The sequence below is a fragment of the Balaenoptera physalus genome, assembly GCF_965194825.1.
Source record: "Balaenoptera physalus genome assembly, chromosome: 6".
NCBI lineage: Eukaryota > Metazoa > Chordata > Mammalia > Artiodactyla > Balaenopteridae > Balaenoptera > Balaenoptera physalus.
The window spans coordinates 126872636-126895585 of NC_138885.1; the positions used below are offsets into that span (position 1 = coordinate 126872636).

At 40.7% G+C, this 22950-nt stretch overlaps 1 protein-coding gene across 1 annotated transcript in view; it reads right to left on the minus strand.

Moving 5' to 3' along the window:
• Positions 1-337: 337 nt before the first annotated feature.
• The window catches only part of IRS1 (insulin receptor substrate 1), a 66410-nt gene continuing 43797 nt past the window's right edge, over positions 338-22950 (minus strand). The window contains exon 2 of the mRNA XM_082464611.1: positions 338-4909. The gene's annotated coding sequence lies outside the window, so the exon portion shown is untranslated. The remainder of the gene's footprint in view (positions 4910-22950) is intronic.

Sequence of the window (22950 nt, forward strand, 5' to 3'; positions counted from 1 at the left end):
AGGCTGTTCTAGTGCCTCTCAACAGAACACATACCTTTCCACCCCAGGGAGGATAGATTTTTGCTCCCGTCTCTCTCTTCCCATCACACCACCACCAACAAAAGCAACTCACAATCTTTTCGGAGGTCTTTTCTTTATATTCTTGGCCATTGGAAGCCAAGTGAAGAGGGACAGGGTGAGGTAAACCTATCCATTCCAAAATCATTTATTAAAGTATGTTAAACAGTGTCACACTGCTCTTACCCAATCAAATGCCGCAGAAAACTTTAATTGGCAGTTTCTGTTTCATGTCCCATAATCAAAAACATGAAGGATCAGTAGCATTCACATCCGTGAATTCATTTAGACAGTTTTCTTTAATTAACGATGAAGACACTACAGTTCTAAGTACCAGACAGAATCAGGGGGGAAAAAAAAAAACTGAAAATAAGCATAACACTATAAAGAAAACTTGGAAAAAGTGAATCTAAATAAAAATATATACCTGGCCTGGTATCCATTACATATATACATAATACATATGTTATACACATATATACAATAAATGTTTTGGTAGCAATACAGACCATGCATTGGTCCTTTTGAACACAGATGAAGTAGCACCATAAGCAGCACCACCATCTTAAGATGATAAACCAAACTGCACATACATTAAATGAAAAAATATATATGTATTTAATTTGGCCCACCCTGTAGCCAAGACGTGTAAGGAAAGAACTTTGTAAGAAAAATGGTTCCGGGAACTACATTCTTAAGCCAATAACAAAGTTCTGAAAAGAAAAAAAAAAAAAAGCACTAAAGATGTCTATACAAATACAGACAAGTTTTCCTGTTTACTGAATTTGTCCTATCATGTGGCATATTGGTTAACACTGGGGAAATCAACAACAAAAACAAAGAGAGAGATTTAAATGCCAGGTGAATAGCCAAAGTCTACAATACCAGATCTCTTGGTGTATACATCGCAGATGCCATAATCAATGAACTAGGAAAGGAAGACAACTCTCCAGCTATGCCCTATGTTTTTCTAATCGTATTAGCTAATTCTAAGCTCTTGATTACTGATCAATTTCATTAAGAGTAGGGTCAAACACCTCCAACATCATTCCACCACTTCCCAGCACCTAATTTGATGCTCTGGTTACAAGTAGGGAAGGAATCCAGTATGCCATCTGACCCACACCTTCTCTATCCATCCTTAGGAGACTGATTTACAGAGCTATAGAAGGACCCTCATGATCTTCTCTGACTTGGCTTTGGAAATGACCAATGGCACCAAGTGTTTAACCCCTTGATGGTCTACTGACCACAAGGCTCTATTTGCCCTCCATGACCAAGCTCACAGAGTGGAGGTCGTTCTCTTACATCTGGCAAGGTCATATTTCCTCACATCCCTAGAAGTGTATGCTTCTTCCTTTCGAATTTCTCAGCAGCCTATATAAATGCAGCATTCATACTGCAACTAACATACATGAGGTCCTAGGAACACTTACTCCCCTGTCAAGTCCTTGCAAAGGAGCAAGTTTCTATCTGGTCTCTATCCATTCTCCTACCCATGCCTTCCAGAGTGTCCTGTCTCTCCCCAGTCAAGGTCTTAATTCCTGCAGTGTTTCTGGTTTCCGTGCCTCGTTGTGTGACGGACTGACCTACAGAGCCCTGACAAAGCAGTTGGAACATTGCACATTAATCTCATTTTTCGTGGCTCTGTTATCAGTGGACGATGAGCTCCCCTCCCCCATTTTGAAACCATCCGCGGTGAGTAAAAATGAAAGTTTTCAACTACGCGGTGTATTGCATTCAGGATGCAAGATTGAACAAAACAGGGCCTCAGTATTGTCAAATACTGTTTCCTATAGTTTAGTAAAGCTGTTTAATACTTTAAATGTCTCAGATTTAAAAGACAGCCAGGAGGCAAGCGTCAGCGAAAGAAAAGTTAAAAATCTCTACTTCTGGCTAGATGATTTTTAGAAAATCCATTTTTGCAGTCAACGTAGATTAGTCAAGAGAGTCCCTGACCTTTGAAAGTTAGCAAGAAACAGCCACAAATGTAACATCAGTACTGAATTGTCCTTATTGACTCAGGTGGTTGATCATTAATGGATTCTCTTCACTTTTAGCTGGTTCTAGGACTTTTATTTTCTTTTGCTCAGAATAAAGATATCATCAAAGTCATGGAACATATTTGTTCTTTCCACAAAGGAGAATTTTAAAACTCTGCCTAAGTCTCTAAGAAAGAACACTGTAAAAGGTTGGTCTCATGAAGAAAAGCCACTAACTTACAGGTTAACCAGAGGCCACTAGAAGTCCCATTAATGTAAGCCTTTGGCTGGCCTACAAATACTTTGAAATGGATAAAAGCCAAGTCTCCTGAATAGGAACTGAACACAAGGACTTAGCAGCTAAAGGTCAACCCCTCATGTAGACAGAGTAAGAGTTTTTGCCTTAAATACCAGCAACTTCCAGTTTTAAATGGGTGAAGTTTGATACCACCAGAAAACCCAGCTCGGGGACCACTAGAAGCAGCTTAAATAAGAATGCCTACCTTGATACTGTTTGACCCAACAAAACGTCAGTGAAACAGAAACCAAGAGATGGCTTTTTCCAGTCTGGTTCATTTCTTGTTCTCACCCAGAATATGTTGATAACCCCACATGCAGAGGTATCTTGGTAATACATAGTCAAAGTTTAGGTTCCTTTGGCAATAATAACTACCTTTACAGGAAAATGGGTGGGGCTGACTTCGTTCATTGATTTCTCTTTAATTATTTATGTCTTCAACAGAAGAGAGTGGACAGCTTGTCTCCTTCCTACACAAGCAAGAGTAAGAGTCAAAATACTTGAAAAATGAAAGTTTGACTAAGAAAGTCTTTTTTATAAAGAGTAAAAAAAAAAAAAAACTTTCATATCAAATTTTTAAAATCGGTAGTGTTCTCTCTTAATAGGAAATGATGTCATTCAGTAAGTTCCTTGAAAACAATGGATTCTTATGACTACAGACCTATTTATCTTAGAAACTGAAGAGCATGCAAACGATTAGAATCTGCAACAATGAACATTGTACAGGAGTCTGCGAGGTACATGCCGTCCGGCTGCGTTAACAGTAGCACAGGTCTCAGCAGGGTGAGGGGTTCCATTGATCTCCACTCCCTTTTGAGTAGAACAGGGGGTACCTGACCCATTGATGAGCAGCCACTGCAATGGCCCCCAACCCTGGCCCCTTCCTGGCAGCCCCTCTCCCACCCAGGGAGATCAACCCTTCAGTGAAAGAAAATGTTGCTTCTCTCAATAGCAGGGCTGGGACTTCCTGATAGAGAGTTTACATGGACTCCGGGCGAGTCTGATACTAGCTTTAATTTCACTGAACCTTTAGGAAGTTTCCTGGTCAAAGATTCAAAACCCTGTAGGCAATTGCTTGAAGTAGGTCCATTGCCGTTTCTTTTTCACAAGGAAAAATTCCAAGATGTGTGTACCTTCCGAACAAGAAAAGGATTAACATTTTCACTGCTGGCTAGATGTTTCCATAGCAGGTCATTATGCTTTGATGTGCTCTCTGTGCCCTGGGTTTTATTAACTAATCACGCATAGGCCAGTAGCCACCAGGGCAAATGGACCAAATTACATTCAGTTAAATAATGTAACACTGGACATTCTCAGAAAACATGAGATAAGAGTCTTAAGGAAAGTGACATGTAGCCCTGGTCATGATAAAAAAACACGTTCTGGAATTTTAATTTCTGGTTAGAAATGAAAGACAAGTATTCACTTGTCTTACATCTTTCTAGAGACAGTGCAGGAAATGAAAGATCCTAACGTGTGCAACAGAAAAAAAAAAATGGTGGCAATGGAACAGGAAGCTTACAGAAGTGGGGGAGGGGAGAAGAAAAGATCAACAGTCTCTAGTTTATTATGAATAGAAAGAAATTTCCAGAATTTACAAACACCCACATTGTTCATTCCAAAGAGAGCTTTTGATTCCAAGGGACCACCCATGTCGCCTCCTCTTTACAGTATATACAATGGAAGACACTGATGGCCTTTTCTTGTAATTTTGCTTCCATTCAATTGCCAATTTTAAGCTGATACTTGAAACTACCCAGTAGAATATATCCTTCTTCAGTTTAATTAACATGGCCTATTGCCTTACAGAAAAAAAAAAATACAAAATTAAGATCAATTCTTGTAAGGATCTCAGCTCAACATCAGGGCTATATTACAAGAGATAGTATCAGCAAATAGAACTATACAATTGAGAACCATCTATGGCACTATGATTCTTATTATATTACTTTTCTGAATTACAATCTTAAAACAAGGATCGTACCCTATTCTAGTCTTGTTAGCCTTGTTTTAAGCATTTGCTCCACTCTTTACAACAGAACATTGTATACCTCAGTTCCACATCCCAAAAAAAGATGTGCTGTAAGAAAAGCTACATTTTAATTAAAAAAATTACACTTATAAATCAAAAACCTATGTTAAATAATTAATACTCTCTCCACCCAAAGCAAACAGTTCCGTATGAAATAATTTACAATGATGCTCTGTCGTACACGGTTTCAGCAGCAGATGAAATGTGTCTTGTAAATGCAATGAGCGTAAACCCATTCTCTCGTGGCACGGTGGGGGGCACATCAGCTCATGTGGCCAGCTAAGTCCTTAAGGTTGAAGATGAAGTTTATGCAGACTCATTGTTCTGGTGTCACAGTGCTTTTTTCTTGGCACGGTATAGAACGTGCAGTTCAGTCAACAAACTCCTGAGGATTGTGTAAAGTAAACAAACTGAAATGGGTGCATCGTACCATCTACTGAGGAGGAAGATGTGAGGTCCTGGTTGTGAATCATGAAATATTTAGAGTCTGGGGAGCCATGAGTTAAAGGAGGATTTGCTGAGGTCATTTAGGTCTTCATTCTGAAAAGGAAAACGAAAGAATTCGTCACCATGGGCATCTCAAAATGCACGTTTGATAGCTTTTTAGGGTTCTTCTTTTAAAAGGGGCAGCACCAGATAAACTGAAGTTACAGGCACAAGCAGTACTGAGTACTTCAGTACAATCAACAAACTGTACTTAACTTCTTTCTTTCAAAATGCAAGAGTCTAAAGCAATCACAAACTCAAAATAGTCAATATTAAGTCAGTAAACCAATCGATGTGATTTGGAGGTTTCAGAAGTTTAGCAATACAAAAATGCAAAACACTTTGATGTTCTTATGATCCAAACAAAAATGTCCACTGCAGATTTTGTGTAAAACAACTACAAAATATGGTAAGCAGCTTACAGTCAGGCTAGGCTTAATCTTCTTTTGGTTAAAAGTCAACTACAGATTTTAGAATTTGAAGTTGCAGGGCTTAACATTACAAAATCTGAAATCGGTTTTTAACCTGACATTGGTTGACAGGAGAATTTTAGATGCAAAAGGAGATCCAGGCAAAAGAGACCTAGTTAATCATTAACTAAAGAAAGGGGTTCCGATTTAGGTCTAACAGAAATAAGTTATTCTGGCAGAAATACAACATTTCTTCTATGCAATTTAAAAAGTCAAACCTCAAGGGGTGTTACCCATTCCCTTCCAGAGAGGAGACACCTTTTCAACCACATAAAGCCTCTTTTGCTCTCAAGTCTTAACATTAGATAATCCTTCTGAGGTCCCTATTTTTCGTGCATCCAAAAGGTATCTATAAATATCAATATTTATAGAATGTCCTGAGCAGTAGATGGCACAGAGTAGCTAATCAATATACCTGTTGAATGAGTAAATGGTTGCATTAAGTACTATGTAGGATACAAAGGTGGATTCTGCTATAGGCTCTGCTTTCTAGAAATTCTAGCAAGGAAGGTAAGCTTCACTCACAGATAGACGGAATGCAAAGTAGAAACGGGGTGAATACCATGATAGATGCACATAAGCAAAAAGCTCTGGAGGTACGGAGGTGGGAAGAACACTTCTAGCTAGAAGAGTAAAGGAAGCACCTCGTTGACACACTTGGCTTGGTTTGGAAGAAATGGAATAGTTTGGGGATGTGGAAACAGGGATGGTGTTTCAGTGTTGCATCTCCAGAACCCAGCACAAGGGCTGGTACATAGCAGGAACTCACTAAATATGAGCAGAATGAATGAAAGGGACAAGGCACACTTCCCATCGGGGGCACAGGACAAAACGAGGCCCGGTGGGATGAGAGCCCAGCCCTGGACAGGCCAAGTGAGGGATGTGGTTTTGTCAGAGCACAAGATATCTGCAAAGGGGTAGGAGGAGTGATGTCTACAAACGCAGGTTGGGGTGGATGGTGAGGAACCTTGAAGGACAGGCCAAGACCTCTTTAAATAAGTGAAGGGACCACAAGGACGTGCTTTGTGATATGATCAACCTGCAAGCAGTAATGATCCAGGTCAGTCACAAGGACAGCGATAGACTAGAAAATCCACACAAGGTAAATGTTGACCGACGTTAACTTTTTCTTTTCTCTGTCTCTCCTCTTTGAAGGAGAGTATGGCTGGGACCAGCCAGCATTCACCATCTACAGAATGGCTTTCAGGGAAGTTGAATTTACCAGATGAGGACTCAGTTTTACCAGGAGCTTTCTGTTCATTTCACAGTCTTAACCCCGCCCCTAAATGACAGAGAAAGTCTATTTTTCTACTTACAAATAAAGCCTTGACATGGAGACACCAAGGTAAAAAAAACAAACAAAAAAAGCACTCCAGGCTTATCTCTTTAATTGCCAGAGAAACAGGATTTACTGTGAAAGCTACAAGTGAAAGAAAACCTGGCCTTTCAAAAACCCCAGAGATCTTACTTACTTTCAAGTTTCTCCTGAATTCATATTGCAACCTACCAAAATGTTCCCACCAGGATATCTACATACAGCTTAACACAGCTTCATACATCCGGGCCTAAAATTAAGTAGGAAGGCCATACTTTATTACAAAGGCTTGAGACAAACCAACAAACTGCCAATTTATGTAAATGGGGGAAAAGTTAAGGATGCACAATGTGCTTTTCATTTTACATCTGGCTCTCATCCAGAACAGCTGAATGAACAGCTTAGCACAGGAACAAACTATATCCAGTTGTGTCATCACATGTGCCAACCTGCATGGATGCAGAAGGGCAGAAATTGGGGGCCCTTCGAGGAGAGAGAAAAAAAAATATGGCTTCGCCAGATGCTGAAATCTATTGCTTTGGCCCACTCGGAAACCATCCCTGTAATTTTCCACAAGTAGTATGTTCAAAGAGCAGGAAATAAAAGGATATAACAATTCCTTCATATACCTTCCACTCCAAAATCTCGGCATGCTACTTTTCAAAGCCTTTGTCGTAAATCCTGATCAACGTATGTCTCAGCCGCTAATGCTACCTACCAGCACCATCAACTTAGGAGTCTAGAAAAAAGTTAAAGTGGGAAAGTGGTAGGCAAGGCTGACACAGAGGAAATGGGAACAGAAGCTATAAACAGACGATAGAGGCCTGGAAAAATTTAAAGAGAGAGTCTGAAGTTCACAACTGTTTATCTTTGTGCAAGGGTGTGTGTGTGTGTGTGTGTCTGTGTCGGTACATAAAGTTTAGCTACTGAGTAAACGACAAAGATTTTTAACAGACAGACATCCTCAGTGAGGACTCTTCCTTCCTGCAGCCACCTTGGGGTCTGCATACTTATTCCAGTCATGCAGCCATTGTTCGAAGCATTTTTGGAATGCCTTCTTCAAGTCCCATTTCCTTCTTGCAACTGCCTTCTCAGCCTTGGGCATATTCTTTTGAATGGTCTCTATAGCAGCCAGTTTGGCCGTGTGAGGGCACATTTGATCTCTGGAGACAGCCAAAAAGCTTTGAGAGCCAAATATGGTGAGTAAAAAGAGCTGATTAAGCTGGATAATGGTTCCCAGCGAGGTATTATCGAAAGCCAAAGAACTCCAAAAACGAAAGTTCCAAAACCATAGCTGTTTACCATTGCTGTAATGAGTTCTTGTCGGAAAGGAACTCTCCTAACATTACACACAGCCCTTAGCAGACGCCTCATGGGACTTCAGTTCATCTGTCTACATGCCTGCCTCCACACACTTGCAATCAAGAAGGGCTGCGCTTGAATAAAGCAACTTACTTGAAGAAGGGCAACCGTGTATATTTGTTTGCGTGCAATATAATCTATATTCATACATCTTTGTAACTTGGGAATATGTAAAAAAAAAAAAACAAAAAGCAATACTAGCCTCCCACAGTCGTTAAATGCAATAAACATCTGTTGAGTGACAAATTAAAAAAAATACAATGATAAAGGCTGTAACGCACGTGCTGAAAAAGAAGACATGGGTAATGTGTGTTTAATGCACTTTATATATACAACTCCAATCGACTCACAACCAACCATATCAGGCAAATATTGCTACGATGTTTTACAAAAACTCATTTGTAGCTCTCATAAACTGGAAACGGAAAAAGCAAAACATATCCTTGGAGAAGAGCTGTGCAAATATCAAATGGTGATGTTCCCGTTATACATTCTCTCTAGTTACATCACTGGGGAATAACTTCTGAACCCAGAAATACGATGCACCTGTCACAAGATTTAGTAGCAGGAAATTACATTTTGACAAAATTTCATCACCACATCAGCATCTACGGTCCGCATGTGTCTTCTCACAGGATAAAACCCACCTAATCCTGCTGCTAGTAATGAAAAATGTAATTTTTAAAGCATTATCAAATAAGTCAACACTTGGGCAATGCTACTTGAGACCTATGGATTATTGCATTATTGTATCCAGTAGGAATTTACATCTTCTGGACTCGACCCACTTAAACTATGCCGGCTAGAGCTGAAAAACAAATAAAGCTTCCGCTTCCTTTCACACTATCTCAGCCTGCTGATTAGTCTCCACTGAGTAAGCAGCTGAAAACAGCATAAGGTTATGATATAAGTACAAGAGGAGGACCCGCACCCTTTCAGCAATGCATTTTTAGTCAAACCCATTGGCTAAAAGTTTTTATCTTGTATTTAAATGCCTTGAAACTTCCTACCAATTTGTTAAGCGCAACATACTTAAAATACCTGGTTAGAGCATTACTAGCGGTTTCTGCTTTTACTAAGGAGACAGGAGTATAATATTGTAAGTTGCTTGGCTGTTGTCATGTACTAAAATGTAGCCAGAAAGAAACTCTTCCTTATCCAACTATGCTTGAAAAAAAAAGTAACTATAGTAATGACTTTTCTTCAATGGAGATCATTGTTTGAGATCTTATATTGTAGATTCAACTAGAAAAATTCATATAAAAAAATTCCTCCACTTGAAGAAATGTGTCAAAACTGCACATTTCTCTTTCCCTTAACATAAACAGCTGTGACTTAAAAAAAAAAAAAATCTTGAGCGTAATATAGAAAATTTATGAGACAGTAAATGTAAAGAAGGAATAAACATATAATTCATTATAAACATTGTAATTCCTGTCACCCAAGGAAAACCACTATTCAGCTATGGTTCTGATTTCATTATTTACTTAAAGGATTTGAACTTTTAGTATTCCATATTTAATGTCAAAAATATTTTAAGTAGCGAGGAAATAATGCTTTAATCACATTTAGATCTTTCCCATTCTGAAAAACCTGTGATGAGAAGATAAAATGTTAACCAACATTTTAAACCTTCTTGGTATTCTACCCCTTTCCCATCCTCCCAATTCATTGTGTATGGGGAGAAGTATGACAATTTGAAAGCAGAAAAAAAACCCTCTGGCTTCCTGGGTTTGGCTTCCAAAAGCCTAAGTCCTTAAGGGAACGGCACAGGCAAAGTATTCAGAAGAACCAGGAGGAGGGTGGGGGGAGACTACTCTCAGAGGAGAAAAAGGTTACCTTTGGCTGGGATCAGAGGGAGAAAAAAGGTGGAAGGGATGTGAGAGCAGAGAGGTCGGTAGGGAGCTCTGTACCTTGCAGGATGCTGAACACAGCACCTGTGACATCTTCCTATATCCTGTCTTCCCAGGTCTGTTGATTTCTTATTTCGCACAATTATATTCAACTGCGCACCACTAACCATGACCACAGTTCATTTCTTCAGCTACCTCATTGATGCTAATGTAGTTAATTCATGGTACCGCTAATTTAGAGCTGATCAAGTCTTCCAGAATGCTTACCTATAACACCTTATAACACACTGCAAAAGTACTCTGTTTTTAAGCATACCTGAAACCTGAAAAACAGGCCCAGTAATTTTTTTTTAAATCATCAGTATCGAATACATTTATAGTCCTGGTAGTGTGTAGGTGTTCCTTATTTTACCATTCACCATGCAATCTCCGATAGATAAATGAAAGCACGGATCCATCTGATGGAATGTGAAACCCCTTATGAAAGGAATTTCCTGACTTAGTGCTTGGGTTCTACCATGTGAGTTTGATGGTAGCATCTAGGGAGGAAGCAGCATTACCAGCCCAGCTCTGTTAGCTACGGTAATCACCCAAAGAAAAGAAAGTTAAATCCAGAGAGCTTGAAGTTTGGGCCAAGGGGAACATTTCTCTGCTCTTCACAAGGTACGGCTGGGAGGTATGGGGGCAAGCTGAGACTTTGGGAAAGGACAGATCTAATTAGTGAAAAAGCCTTCTGTTTTAAAGCCTTCAGACCATAATCACCAAAAAGAAAAAAGAAAAAAATCAAGCTAGGATTGAACTAAAGAAGTCAAGTTAGAGGTAAGACCCAAGATGTTTGCTACTTTATGTTGAAAGGAGAAAGCCGTTTTAGCTAAAGGAAGGAAACCAACATCTTAGGCCAGAATTGAGCTGGAAAAGACTTGGTTTCATGGTCTTAAATGGCAAAGGGTAACCAACAGGCCAAGCCAGGGCTTTTTAATGGAGCTGCTTAAATAGCAGTTTTGCCTGTTGCGAGTCACATGGGGGAGGGCTGGTGAAAATAACAAGGTTGCTGGCCAGCCCTTCCAGAGCGCAGAGTTGCCAAGGAAGGATATTCGGGGACAGTTGCCAACATGTGAGAGGCCATCTCGCTCCAGTTCCCCTTTTGTCCCAGGGAAAGACCTTCTGGCAGGGCTGGTGACTGCAGGAGACCACCAATGAAGAAAGGCACACATATTACGCAAAGGAAAGAAGAGAGGGAGGGCCCAAGGAGCCGACCGTCACGCCTGTGGGCTCCCGATGTGGTCCAGCGGGGGGAAGGCTGTCAGCGCCGTGGATTTCTCCTTCCCCGACAACAAAGGGCAGAGGGAGGAGGGTCTGGAAACTTTTCCAGAGAGTTAGGGATTTATGCAGAAGATAGATTTAAACAACAACAACATATGGTTCTCAACAATGAAAAGTATTCCGTCAACGATCTATTAAGGAAATCTGAATAAACATTCAGAAATCTTTTAAGCCAAAGAATATACACTTCAGTTATTGCCCATTCTTTTTAGTAAAGACAGAGCATGCTGATAAAGCAAAAGGTAATTAAAAGATAAAGCAAGTGGGGGTCAATACCATAACGGTCTCCCCCCAAAATGTAAATCCAAATGTCTCAGATCTCTCTTCTGCCAAAATTCTAACAAGTCCCCACATACATGATCGTCAAGGTAGAGGAACTCAGAAAAACAATCCCTCTAACATTTCACGTCAGACCACATGTGCTGGGAGACAGGAAGCTTTCATTTTAACAGAGCTCAACCAAAATAAACCTGTTGCTTGAAGACATGAAAATAACAGGACATCATCTTCCCTACCTGAGGAGGCAAGTCATAAAAGTCGCTCTTTCTCCTGCCTTCGTGGGAGCTAATTCTGCAGTTTATTCCTGCCTCCCAGGAAGTACAATCCCAGCTCTGAGGTTTATATTGTAATTTTTTTTTTTTTTTTTTGGTGATGTTCAGATATACAGGACATAGGTTTTATTTGTCTGGCTCTGATAACAAACTAGTAGACTTAAATGAAAATCACGGCTTCGTTTACAACATGGTGTTTGCAATACCGTTTCCGTAATTAGGCAAAAGGAAAAGCAAGCAGACCTAGTCCCCTTGCCTTTACTTTTTCTGTTAAATACTTCATAGAGGTCACATTCTTTGCCCACTCCCCGGAGTCATCTCATAAATTGAAGGAAGCAAGTGCCCGACTTTACCTTCGAGTAATTGTCCGGCTGCTCAATTGTTTCTCATCTACCATCATCAGCTTTTCTGTAACAGCCCAGGAACCAGAGCACAGAACAAGTGTTCTCACAGACAGCCCTACGTCTGCAGAGGGCAGAGGCAAGGATCATTAAGGCCACTGACGTCACTTTTGGCAGCCGGAGAAAAGGGAAAACCCGTGTTTAATCTATTTCCTACTTACTGCAAGTTTTACTCAGAGTCCCCGATAATACAGGTTGTGGTTGACTTTATGGAAGAACTTGGTAATGCAAGAAAAATGTACTGAACTGAACAAGCATCTTTCAAAGGAACCACGAGGTACCTCAGCCATGTGGCCCTGATCTCCTTCCTGTAGGTGTTTTGGTCATTAAACTGGCCTAACACAGGACAGGGCCATTCCCAGCTGTTCATAAGAAGGTGAAGCTCAGAAGAAAACTTTCCCTACTACATACCTCTAATTAACATCTCCTTAAACGCATCATCATAAATCACAAACAAAAAGGTTTTAGCCTTTGTCTTCCTTCTTGTTTTGAGTATACCAAGGGGGAAAGCTGGGAAGAATTTCATCTGGGATTCTTTGAAGTTAAGTGAGCTGTCCCCATTTTTTTTTCTTCTTTTTTCTTAAGCAGTCTAAATAATGAAAGAATGCTCTCTGAAACCAATTGAAACAGATCATAAATATATAAGTATATGGCAGCGTATTTCAAATGTATTCAACCTACAATTCTCATTCATTTTACCTTAAGAATTCTTGTTAAAGACATGCAAGGCATAAAGATCTCTGGGCTATGAGAGCAATAATTAAACAAAAGTCAATGTGAGGGAGGATGGAAAACTGTACCATCCACCTTAGACTACAGAAGGCCAGAGGTTCTAAAATAATTGGGTTACTTTAAAGATGAGCATCGTGTTGCTTACAATAAAGTAACAGAATAAATGTGTTTCCCTTGGGTTGCCACTACCTGAGTGTTACGTGAGTAACCTGTAAGCAATTTTGAATTCTAAAATGTAATTTAGGAAACCCCGTCCAGGCAGGTTATTTTGAGAATGAAGACAGAGCCATTACATGGCTGTTAATGCTTTTTAAAGACTGATCAATTTTAACTCAGGACTTATTTCCAAGTTAAAAATTTTTTTAACTAATTAATTAATTTATTTATATTTTTGGCTGTGTTGGGTCTTCGTTTCTGTGCGAGGACTTTCTCTAGTTGCAGCAAGCGGGGACCACTCTTCATTGCGGTGCGCGGGCCTCTCACTATCGCGGCCTCTCATTGCGGAGCACAGGCTCCAGACGCACAGGCTCAGTAGTTGTGGCTCACGGGCCTAGTTGCTCCGCGGCATGTGGGAACTTCCCAGACCTGGGCTCGAACCCGTGTCCCCTGCATTGGCAGGCAGATTCTCAACCACGGCGCCACCAGGGAAGCCCCCCAAGTTAAAATTTAAAAAAAGACTGACAATGTACATTATCTCTACTCTCGTTACCCTTCTCTCTGTAATTTTGGGAAAGTTACCAACCCTCCTGAATCGTAATATTTTCACCTGTAACATGGGGCTAACAGTGCCCATTCCATAGGGTTATCACTGAGGTTCAATGAGATAATACATGAAAAGGTCTCATCATTGTGTTTCACATATAATAAGCCCTCAATCATTAAATCTTACTGGAACCACTGTCATGAAGAACTAGAAATCCTTAGATCTCATATCCTCTCCGGATACCTGAATACACACCAGCCAAAAACGCCCTGGTGGGAAAAGCAAGCAACAATGAATCCACAGACCAGATGGCAGCCAAGGACCAAAGGTAGAGCCAAGGTTAGGATGTATCTTGGGAAGAGAGACAAAGTTATTTCAGAAAGGAGGTGGGTACGGGGGCAAGGCCAGAACAAAATGTAAAAGTAGTAAAAGTAGTAGTAGTAAAGCTAAAAATATGACCCTGTGACACGATTTTAGACAAAAGACCTGCTTACCTACAATGGGCACAGCTCCAGTTAAATATCGGGACGGAGAGCGTTAGCAGATCTTTGAGCAGTTCTTCAGTGAATGCCATCCACATAAATGTCACAGAAAGGCCACTTCTTCTGTTGCTTTCCCGGAAGAAATTAGAAGCTTGAAGTCCCCCCACCCTTTCGAAGTCGGCTAATGAAAGACTTATAATGCTACAGGAAAGAATTTACAAAGAATTCTCATGAATAGGCTTAAATGGATGTTCAATGAGGTTCTTATGCACGATTTCCAGGTGCCAAAGCATGTTTCTAATTGTCGGGGAAGGAATTGGGCGGCTTTTGTTTCCGAATTCTTTTCCCCAATCTCTCATCTGAAGGAATCGAACAGGAGAGTGGCACAGCCAGCCAATGCTGCCTGAGTAACTTGACGAAAAACTGAAATTGCTGCCAGATGCACGCATCTAATCGTTGGCAGCTGGAAAAGGAGGGGAAGAAATCGGAAAGATAATCTGAAATAATTGATAATGTATACATCGCTCGCATCTCTAAGGTCTTTGAAGCAGACAATGGTGCAGATTTCTAACTAACTGCAAACACTTCTTTTTTGTCTCAGATAAGGAGGCAAATTCTTCCAGTTGACGAAGAGGGGCCGACGTTTCACCCACTGACCCCAAGCTCCTGGTCCTTTGCTTTCACCTTTCAAGTCTCACTTCCGCTGTGCCCTGTTCCTCCCTCTTTTCTCCATTATCTGACATCTCGGTCTTGTCCTTTTTGACTTGGACAAATGGCATTTGCTAAAAAGTTCCCTACCAGCATGCTGAACTAAGCGCGTCATGTTAGTGTGGTACTGAGCTGGCTGCCTGGATGAGCCAGAAGCAGCCTGGGGACAGTTGGGCCAAAATCCTCATGAAGAGCTGGTGACAACTCCTAACTAAGGAGCCCTTATGAAGAATATTGATCAGTGACTCTGAGGGGACCACAGTCCCAAGTGAGGTAAACGGGGTCTGTGAAGGCGACCCCCAGGCCCGCTGGAGTGCCAGGCAGGAGTCATCTGGACTTCAGCTGAAATGTGCTCGTGGGGCTAAACCCACTTCTCATAAAAGAGACCCTCTGGCCTCCAAGCATTCCACAGAGTCTCTAGAGCAATAGTTCTCTGTTTGAGGGGGTGGGGATAATTCCTCCTTTCGATGGGCCCTTAGCAGTGCCTGGAAGCACTTTTGGTTGTCACACATCTGGGGTCGGGGGTAAGGTGAGAGAGATGCTGTTGGCATTCAGTAGGTAGAGGCTAGGAATGCTACCAAACGTCCCACAGTGCACACGGTGGCCGCCTACAGCAAAGAATTACCAAAAGGTCAGTAGTGCTGAGGCTGAGAAACCATGTTCCGGAGCTATTGCCTGTAGCTGAGAAAATGGAGGAAGCCATGCACACAGCTGTGTCTGGAGTTCACATCAGTTCTAGGGAAGAGTAGGAGGGAAGAAGTGCTCCTGTTCCGAGGCTTGCTTTATTGCTGAATGTCACACCATGACCTCAGAGTCCCAGTGGGTGCCTCCCAATTTACCACGGATGGAAAGTTACCTCTACTGCATCCCCCTCCCTCGTGACCTTTTTACTAGAAGATAGCTGGTTAATCTGATTAACCAGTCCTGCCCCATGTTTTCATATGTCCCTGCTCCAAAGGAAAACAGGAACCTTCTGGATGCAATGCAAAACACTGACTGAAGCGGGGAGAATATCAGGATTACTGAGGCCAAAGCAACAGAATTTGGGGAAGACTAGCAGGGTGTGATGCTTCTCCCCCTATTCTGACCACAGAAAAGAGATCAACCCCACAAGGAAATACATCTGATCACCCCCAGCTCTGTATCTCTGCCCAGCTTAGCCAGGACCTTCTGGATGGTCTTGGACCAGGCATTTGACCTCATTTTGCTTCCACAATGTAATAAAGTGAAGAAAATACCTTGCCCTCACGATCATTTGCAAAACTCAATGAGACAACAAGAGAAGGACACTGTGAACCAGAAGACACCTTCCTTATGTTACTTGTTACTATTAGTCCCGCTCATTGCCCTTCAAATGTCTGGGAGTTAAAACAAACAAACAAAAAAATTAAGGATTAGGTCCCCTCGGTTCCAGAGTTAGTTGACTTTTTAAAATAAATCCACTGACTTTGTTTTCTAAGAGGCTACTCCTAAGTCACAGAACTGTTTCCCACATTTTTTTTTTTCATTTGATGAAATAAATACCCATCTTGGAAGATGACTTATTACAAAAAAAAATAGTCAAAGTACAAGACTGAGATAGAAACAGCAACTGGAATTTCTAAATATAAGATGTGTTCCCAGGAAGACACTTTTAGGTCTGTTTTCCCTAAACTTAAACTTGAAGAAAAATAGCAGGGTCGGGGTGGGGGGTTGTGGTGCAGGGCACTGCACTTGCACCATCATCGATGAGAGGATACAGTGTTCGAAAGCCTAAAATCTAGACAATGAACAGAGAGAACAAGTTCATTTCCAGGTAGTTAGATATGAAGTTTTTCTGAATGAATCCTAAGGTAATGGTGATAAGAACAGATCCTCTTTCAATATAGGCCACAGAAGCTGCTGTGGTCCTAAGGTACACAAAGAAAACAACAGCTTCTCTTCTTTCTAGACTGTAGCCTGAGCCGCTGACAAAATGTCTTCAAAATAAAACCGAACCACACAATTTCAATATTACTACCCACCAGCGACAGGCTATAATTAACACTTAATTAACAGCTCTATGATGAGCTTTGCTTAATTCTGCTCAAAAACTGCCTTACATTTTTTTCTGTAAAACCGTGTCACCAATGGACAATGGCCGACCTGTTTGCTTGGTTTCTCCATGCTTTTTTTTCCTTAACAAGTTAAGGAAGAATGTGACTAGGTCAAGGTCCAGGCCAAGACAGAGTCTTCAGAGATGCTCCTTTCTTCCTGTCTTTCCACTCTCAGCTCTCCTCACTCCCAACCATTACAGTTCCTAACAGGGCCTCTAAACACAGCCACTGACTTACCACACAACATTTCTTCTTGGAGCCTCCCTAGAGAACTTCCAGTAGAAATAAAGGCTCTCCCAGAGTCTTTCAACAGAGGTGCAAGTCTTGAGAGCAACCAGATCCTTGCTAATTTCCCATACTAATGCACAGCTAGAGAAAGTCAATAGGAAGGTGACTTGAGAACCATTGGACATGAGTAAATAAGCTGGGACCCTTCCCCATGGTGGCCTTCTGCCCCTGCCTTTGACCATTTAGTGGTTTAGTAGCACTTCTTCCAGGGATAGAGCCAAGATATAGAAGGAAAACTCAACAAAAATTCAACTAATATGATATCACTTATATGTGGAATCTAAAGTATGATACAAATGAACTTATTTACAAAACAGAAAGAGACTCACAGACATAGAAAACAAATTTATGGTTACCAAAGGGAAAAGGGGGGATAAATTAGGAGTTTGGAATTAGCAGATACACACTACTATATATAAAATAAACAAGGTCCTACTGTATAGCACAGGGAACTATATTCAATATCCTGTAATAAACGATAATGGAAAAGAATATATATATATATATATATATGTATGTATTTGAATCACTTTACTGTATACCAGAAACTAACACAATATTGTAAATCAACTATACTTCAATTAAAAAAAAAAAAAAATCAACTTAGCAAGTTTTTCCCACCTGACAGTTCTATCAAAGTGGTAAGGAGGTTCGTACAATGACTAACCAAAATACACATCTGGATAACAATTATCCCAATTTTTGTTTTAGATGCCCCATTCCTATTTGTATAGGCAACTTCCACTCCATGACCAAGTCACTGTATAAAGGGTTCGTGGATTAATAGCAACAGAACAATCAAAGCAGTCCCAGGCCTAGTATTATCAGGACTTTCTTGATCGTGTGGTTAGAGAAGAGTTAAAATCATCATTAAATGAGTTGCCCAAGCTCATGAAACTGGTTAGTGGCAGCATGGGGGTGAGACCTGGAGTTTCCCCACCCCCAAAGTAGCATTCTTTCTAACCATGAGTCATTAAAATCTCAAGAGCCCAACTCTTTAGAAAAACAAAATGATCCCAATAGAAGAAGAAGACAGGGTGGTATTCAGTATAAGTGCAAAGCAAGATTCCTGGCAGCCAAGTCACTCAACTACAGTGAGGGGTTTCTTTAGTTGATGGATGTCAAGACACAGCAGAAAAGGACCTCCCCCAAAGTCTCTGAAGACTACACATTTATTGTAACTGAAGATTACACACCAATTTAGTTCAAAATATTTTAACATCTAGTTCAAAATATTTAAATATTTTAACAACATCAGTTCAAAATATTCACGGGAATTGAGATAGACAAACACTTGCTAAAAATATTTCCACTCTTGTAGTATTGATACCATGTCTGACTTTGGCCTCCACTGTTAAGGCGCACTAGAGAAAAGCACAGAGAAAATAATAACCAAATTACGAAGAGATAAAATAAAGTGGTGCCTGTCGCACTTTAATGTGCTTAGGGTCTCCTGAAGATTTGGTTAAAATGCAGATTTTGATTCTCTAGGTTTGGGGTGGGACCCAAGATTCTGCATTTCTAACCAGCTCCCAGGTAACACCAGGGCTGCTGATCTGAGACCACACTTTGAGTAGCAAAGGAGTAAAGAACCTAAAAGAGAAAACATACCATTTAATTGATAGAAAAGAGTAATAAGAGGGCTTAGCTGGGGAGTTATAAGGAGGACGACCCTGTAAGCCATCTCTTCTCCATCTCCATAGGGCAAATGGGCTCAAATTGCAAAAACAGCTTTGAATTGAAACACGAAGGAAAATTCCCAGGTGGAAAAGGTTCTAGAAGAGTTAACTGGAGAAGAATAAGAAAGCTCCGCCTCCAGGGCCCTGGAACAACACAGAGGATCTGGCTGATTGCAGAGAGGACACTGGGGAAGATAACAAGAGTTATTGTAGACGTCCTTAAGAGACTCCACATTGATGGGTTCGTACCCTGTCTAGTGTTCAGGCCATCGGAGACTGAGACTTTTGGATTGGGAAAAGGGGGATGGAAACTGTGACCCAATACATTCCTATCTCTTTCAAAAATGAATGCTGATTACTTTGATGTCTGGCAGTTTTGGTCAAGAGGAACTGAGGAGGGCCATGTGTATTAGCTCACAGATGACAGACCCAAAATAAACGGGCATTCCCCCAACTCAATGAAATGTATTCATCCTGCCCTCTGCCGTCTTTTACCAAATAAACCACAAGGCATAAATCAGAGGTTAATTCCCAACATTGCATCTTTATTATTTGAGTGGACCCGCAGGTGGTAAAAGCCACCAAATTGCCTACTCAGATTTTATCTCAAATAAATGAGCAGAATCAACATAACAATTCAATGACTATAACAATCTACGGCACCTTTAACTTTGAAATATCAAAAGTACTGATATCAAAATATGCTTCCCATGAGTATTAATTCATCCTCTAAACTCTTTCTTAAGAACAAGGATGATTCCACGTGCAGATATCTCACCCCAGAACCATCAATGTGTGCAGAGGAAGATCTGGAAGCAGCACATTGGGTAGTAACAGGGGAAGCAGCAGAGCCATCATGACTTAAAGGTATCAAAATTTGGAAAAGACTGAAAAATAAGCACAAAAAAGATAGTCTATGGGTGCTAATAATTTCCATTCAGGTCAACAGGCGGTAGCAAACTGGTCCCAATCTCTAAAGGAAGGCAAACAGCCCCAAGTCAAGAGCGTGCCCATCAGTCTGACTTATCAGGAAGTCAGTTTACAACATTCTATTTCCCCATCAATAAAGTTTCACAGGAGTGCAAAGGCCTTCATTATTAGATGGTAATTTCATTCACTGGGCAGGACCCTGTGCCCTGACCAGGAGGTACAAGTTTTTGGGTGTGGAACAGAAGCCCAGGCAAGACAAGCATACATTTCTAATGGCTTTAGGAAACAGCAGGAAAATGATGAGGTGGCCAGAGATACTTCCCAAAAGCTAATTCCGAAATCACCGCCTGGGCAGTGCAATTCACACGCCGTGCCGTTCACATGAGTTGTTACCCTACCCAGTTGGGACAGAGTGAGAACACATTTCACCAAGATCTCTGGGATACAACAGGAAGTGAAACTGCCTGCAGGAAACTCGCTGTTGGACCCACGTGGGCACCGCACAGTGGTAAGACCTGAGCTCCCCCAGTGCCACTTACTGGGACTCAGGCACTTGATCAACCTCAATGAGCTGCAGTTCCTGGTAAAATGGCATTAAAAGTGCCTAACTCACTGGCCTGTATCAAGGATTAAAAGAGATGGTGACTGTAAGACACATGGCACAGACCCTGACAATTGAGCCAACGTAGAGCAATTCATTCATTCTACCCAGCAGCTAGAAGCCACCAGAAACCATAACGGGAAGGGGACAGAAGAGGAATGAAAGGGGAAGGAAGGTACTTGACATTGAAGCTCTCTGCTCTCAGTCATGCCGTGGACACGTTTGCAGAGGGGAGTACCTCAAAAAATGTTGTCAAGGACCACCTAGAGTGCTGGGATAGGGAGGGTGGGAGGGAGGGAGACGCAAGAGGGAAGAGATATGGGGACATATGTATACGTATAACTGATTCACTTTGTTGTAAAGCAGAAACTAACACACCATTGTAAAGCAGTTATACTCCAATAAAGATGTTAAAAAAAAAATGTTGTCAAGGAAACACCAGCAATTACACCCATCGTATGACACCACTGGTCTCAAATAAGGAATAGTGACCGAGTTACAATTGTTTTAACATGGGGTATGAAGGCGCTTCCTATTTTGCTTTGAACTTACAATTTTAAAAGTTGATCCATTATTAAAATGGATTGTCCTTAGCAAGTATAAAGCACCCCTAACTCTTATAACCTGAAGGTTTATACTTCACTAGCTGAAAGGAAAAACTATATCTAGGCATGGTAGAATCATACCATACTCCACGTATGCCATGAAGTTTAATTTTCTGAGACTGTGAAAAGTTCCACTTCATTAATATCCTTTTCCCAATAGTTCTTGAGGTTTCTTCTCTGCAACTCTCTACTTGATTTATCAGTGTTTGGTACATAATTGGCTCTCAATAACTGTACTGTCTTAAAAAGTATCTACAGAAAATCATATGTACTCATACACATATTCTAAGGTCCGTAAGACTTAATTAAGGGTAATTTCAGCCAAAGAAAAACTGGGCTCTTAAGTTTTTGTGAGGTTTCCCTCACATTTGGCAGTGAGTAAAGCAGGGGTTTGTTAACCCTTTAAAAGTGTTATCCCCTTTTGCTAAAAAAAAAAAAAACTCAACCAATTTTTTAATGCTACAAGTTAAGTATGACTAAGAAAATACAGAAATTTTACTATTGATTATAACTGTTTTCAAACAATACAAACAATACAAACTCTTGTATTCTCCTCCCTCCCTAAATATTTCAGTAAACCATTCCTGGGGTGACGGTGTGGTGTATAAACTTACCAAACCCACTAACACATAACAGTCATTTAGCGTCTCCATCAACAACATAGCCAACATTTGTTCCATGTCAGGCACTGTATTAGGGGTTTTAATTATGCATTATTTCATTTAGTCCTCACGACCATCCTGAGATTGTATTACTATCCCTGTTTAAAAACAAAGAAATTGAGGTTCAAAAAGGACGAGCAAATTCCTCCAGATTTCAAAGCTAGTAAGTGGGGCAGTTGGGATTCAAAGCCATGCTCTTGACCACAAATGTATAGACAATGCTATACAAAGCATGGGTGGAAGTGTTGTCAAGCCTCTCATCTAAGTAGAGTCCACTGGAATATACAAAGTTGTTTTTATGAAAGGAAATGGGGGGTAACCTTCGTGTTTACAAAGGGTATTGAGAAATTACACAGTAAATGCCATTCTGATAAGTCTAAACGGAATCAGCTAAAACAACATTTCACATAATAGGCACCTGGATATCAGAAATGCATTCACTTTGGGAAAATAGTTTGCAAAAGAGATTGCCATCATAAAAGCATCTTTTTATCCTTTAATTCGCGCCCTCCTGTAAAAACACTAAATATGAAATCTCTCATTCCTTGAAGACTCTAGACAGTGGTAGACACAAGCAACTGGGTGTGACTAATAGATTCTGATAAACAACACAAACAGAGCCCTAAGGTAAAGAGCAAGGCCTGACATTTATTGTCCCTATAAAATAGAAACACTTTTTACTCTAGGACTGTAGCTCTTCTGGCCCAATGCTTGTAGCTCAAGATCTAGTAGATGCAGGGCTATTTTTATCTGACAACTTTTCCTTCAGTCCTTCCGTCCTTTATTTAGAAAGGCAAAATAAAAACCAGAAAAAGTATACTTCCAGAGCCATAAGCCATACACTAGAATAGGTAAAGAGAAGTCCTTTGACATTAGGAGCCACGAGAGAACAGAAGATTAAAAAGTAAATCATAAACAGCTGCATCTCCCCTCCCAATTGTTTACATTCTTAGACATCCACTTTTAAAAAATATTCCCTATGTAGATCAAAACAGCCTGTACTTTGAGAAGGGGCAAACAATGACGTTAGCTTTAAGATATTACACAGTTTACATATAAACAGACCTGAGTTTATGCGCATTATTCTGGTTGGAGAGAACAGATCTGAAGGGCTCACATGGAGAGCTATCATTGCGTTAATTATCTGTCTACAGAAAACTCTAAAATATATATGTGACCTTTAAAATGCTATCTAGCTTGAGTGTATGTTCCCCATTGTATGGTATAGGATACTACTGGTTTCACTAATCAAGATAATCCAAAAAGCTTTTTCAAGTTGAACTTGGATGGCGCAAGGTCTGGATGACACTGGATGCAGTTATTGGGGGCACTCTGTCCCTTCATCCTCTACACTT